Raw genomic sequence first — 3,962 nt, 5'->3', positions numbered from 1 at the left:
GCTAAGCCAAAATAGAAGGGGGTGGGGTGCTGGCCCCTCCCTGCCCTGAGTTCCCCAGAGCACCAGCCAGCTGGCCGCTTACACCCTAGGTAAGGAGCCAGCCACATCCAGAGGGACTGGACAGCCAGAGCAGGACTTTGGGGGCTGGGGCTGGGAGATGGGGGTGGCTGGTGTAAATTATATTATTTATCTTTCAACCAGCACTTGTGAAGGCCTTGTGTGTGCCAGGGCTGGCTTGGGAGGGCATCCCAAAGAAACAGAAGCCACTTTCAGCCTTTAGGGCCACTGTGTGGCTGGGGCACCGATGGCACCCTCACATCTGCCAGGGATGGGGCCCTAGGGGGCCCCTGAGGCTAGGAAAGGACTTAGAAGGGTGTGGGTCGTGGGGCCCAGGAAATAAGGGCAGCTCTCGTAAGAGGGTGAATTGTAGGGAGAAGGGCTGTGGGCAAACCATGCAGACGGAGGACTCCGTGAGCAGGCTGCAGCCTGAGCAGAGGTGCGGCAGTGGGACTGGGCAGCCTCGTGTCTCAGCCCCAGGGGAGGAGCTGGGCTGGAAACAGAAAGGAGCTAAGAAGCAGGGGAGGCTGTACAGGCTCGAGTGCTGTCTTAGCATGGAAACCCCAGAAGCAGACCAGGAGACAAGGCTTCGAGAACCAACTCCAGGGCAGGGGCGCACATGCCCACCACCACGGTCGACGGTAGCTCAGTCCTGCTGCGGAAGCTGGGGGAGCCAAGTGGGACCCACACCTGCGTCATCCCACCTGAGGGGCCAGGGAAGTTTATCCACCAGCCCTCCGGAGGCAGTGGTTCCAGCACCTCCTGCGGAGGTCAGGAGCGAGCTGGGCACAGCGTGAGCCGCATCCTCAGGACAAGAGGTGGTTGGAACACAGAAACTCCACCCACCGCTCTCAGGCCTGGGCCTTGCCTCCGAGTCTCTGACCCAGAAACAGGACCATGCAGGGGGGCGTGTGCACGCACATACATGCATGCACACAATCAGGGACACCCACACACATGCACACGGGTGAGTGTGGCGTCAGGACACCAGGACAGATGACCGTGGTGCTGGGAGCCCAGAAGCATCTGCTGGGGGACGAGGGGGCGCCAGTGGGTGAGGGTCTGGCCGCTCACCAAGGGAGGAGAAGCTTCAGTCCCTGAAGCCAAGTCGGGTACCCTGCTCTGCCGACTCCCCAGGCACTGTCCCCTTAAGGAGGCAGTGGGGAGGGCCAGCTGGTCAGAGGAGGCTGTGAGAAGGGGACCAGGGGCCACCAGGATGGAGACAGGCTGAGAGCTTCCAGAGCAGCTGCGGGGGAACTTTATGGGGAAGCCCATAAAGAGTCCCCCAAAAGAAGGACCAGAATTGGCGGCTGAATCTCAAATGGCCACAGAGGAGGCCCACAGGAGGCAGCTTTCTCAGCGCTGCCTCCCATCCAGGAGGAGAGTGAGAAAGCGAGGACGTGGAGTCAGGGGGAGTCCAAGGGCAAGGCGCCGAGGGGGGCTCAGGGCTGTGAGGGGGAGTCCACAGGCAAGGGGTCTGCAGGGGACCAAGCTGGGGCGGTGCCCCCTTCCTGCTTGTCCTCTGGCTGTTTTTTAACATTTAGTATTTATTTATTTGAGTCTTATAATATTTATTATTTATTTATACACTGGGTCTTAGTGGCAGCACTCAGGATCTGCACTTTTCATTGTGGCATGCGGGATCCTTAGGTGCAGCATGTGGGATCTAGTTTCCTGGTCAGGGATTGAACCTGGGCCTCCTGCATTGGGACCTCAAGAGTCTTAGCAACTGGACCACCAGGGAAGTGCCCCTCCTGGCTGTTGTAGCTGATGGGAGCCAGTCACACACCTGCTGTGCACTCAGCCCTTTGTGAGGTGGGGAGGCAAGTGGCACCCCCAGGACATATGCCGGCCCAGGCTGCAAAGTTCAGAGCTGCCAATGCTGGAAGGTCACAGGAGGACATCCAAGCGGGGCTGGCAGTCAGCACAGAAGCTGCAGGGGGTCCCTAGGTAGGCAGGGGGCTGGTCCAGATGATCTCAAGATCCCCCTTGTCCAGAGACTATAAAGGGCCAAGGGGCTGGGAACATCTGGGTTGCAAAGAACTGCCAGAGGCAGGTGTGCAGTGTTTAACCCTTCCGTGGGCTCCAGGGCTGGGCTCAAGGCAAGGCCCCCAATGGGGTTTCTGAGGGTCGTTCTGCTCGTAGCTTTGGCTTGTGCGTGGGTGGGAAGGGAGGTCCCTTGGGGTTGTGGGAGGTGTGATGGGCCAAGAGACACGCACCTCACCACACTGTGGGAAGGGGCCGGGCAGCTGCAGGGTGGGGGATCACTGCAGGACAGGCCCCTCTATGAAACTGGGAAGAATTTTTCTCCATGCCACACCCAGAGGCTGCAGTTCCCTCAAATTCGACCTGAGCCCTTTTCTCCTTTAGACCCTCCCTCGTGGGCTCAGATCACCAGTGGAGGAAAAACCACCCTGTGGGGTTTGGGTTTTCCAGTTCTGGCTCCCCACCTCCCTGAGTGTGACAGCATAGCCCCTGCTTTGGGGTCCCCGGCTTCTCCTCCAGGCCTGTTCAGCCCCCTGCTGCTGCTAATAGGACCCAGAGTGGGACCCCAACAGACACCCCAGAACCCGAAGAGGGCAGAGGGTGCAGATCAAGGAGGAAGGGAGGTTTTAGAATCCAGACAATAATTAATTATGGGCATTTGTAGACTGCTTTGCAATCCACAAAATCCTTTATAACATTCACGGAAAATGGAATCAGCCCATTTTCCTGCCGAGAAAACTGAGGCCAAGTGGACTCCTCTGAGATCAAAGGTCTTCTCCAAATCCAGGTCTCCTTCCACCCCATCAGTTAACTGGAGTCACTGAGCTTGGGTTTATGGAGGCCAGGACTGATAAAGCGGCTCTAGGGGGAGGAGACGGCAAGAAGAACTGAGGGTTTCAGACTGTCTGATGGGGGCGAAGTCCCAGGCAAATACCAGCGCGGCCCAAAGATGGCCCAGCCAGTGTCAGACTGCCGAGCCCAACTGGGTGAGAGCCATGAGGGTTCTCTACATCCAGCAACTCCTTCCCTACCTTCCCAACACCCTGCACCCCTCCACTCCTTAAAATGATGTCTAACTGCAAACAGTACAGCCCACGTCCACCAGAAGCCTCTGAGGGTCTCCACGCCCAGCCCATGTGAGGGTGCCACTGGTCTGCAGCTCGGGGGTCCCTCAAGTTCATCTTGTGCAGCCCCCTGACTTCAAACTCACCTTCCCACCTTTGGTTCAAACAGAAGGGGTGCTCCCTGCATTTTTCCATCAGCAGTACCATCACTGAGTGCTCACCCGGAGCCCCTCTGCTAAGCCCCCCACACTCCGATCTCATCTACCCTTCATACCACCCTATGAGGCAAGATCTGTTATCCCCATTTAACAGATGGGGGAAGTGACGCCCAGAGAAGTTGAGAGACATGCCCGGGAGCACCCAGCAGTGGCCCAGCTAGATGTGAAACCCGGCCGGCCTCACTCGGCCCCCATGGTGTTTAAACCCTACACAGCTGAATTTCTTGTGGAGTTCCCCTTCCTGCCCCACTGCTCCTGCCAGCCCTCTTCTAAGGGAATTCCCCAGTTTCTCCAATTTGTGGACAACCAGGGTTCATAGACGAAGCTGGATGCAGAAGTTTGTGCCTGTAAAGCCATCGGCCTCCTGTGGCCCTCTCCCTGAACCAGCCCACCCTCCCCGAGTCCCCAGCCCTGTCCCTGCTCCATTCCATTTCAGAGCATCACCTCTTATTCTTTTCCTTCCATTTTCCCACAACCCCTGCAGATGCTGCTAAGCAGACTCAGGTCAAGAGAGGCTTGGACCAAGTATATTTCTCAGAGGTCTTGGTGTACTAGAAACACCAATGATCATTTCAAAATAACTCCAGGCACCACCTAAGTCCCCAACAGAAGGCAGGGACACTGTCCCAGCCTGCCC

This window comes from Bison bison, unplaced genomic scaffold (assembly GCF_000754665.1).
Source record: "Bison bison bison isolate TAMUID 2011002044 unplaced genomic scaffold, Bison_UMD1.0 scf7180017861046, whole genome shotgun sequence".
NCBI lineage: Eukaryota > Metazoa > Chordata > Mammalia > Artiodactyla > Bovidae > Bison > Bison bison.
This window is presented reverse-complemented; position numbering follows the sequence as displayed.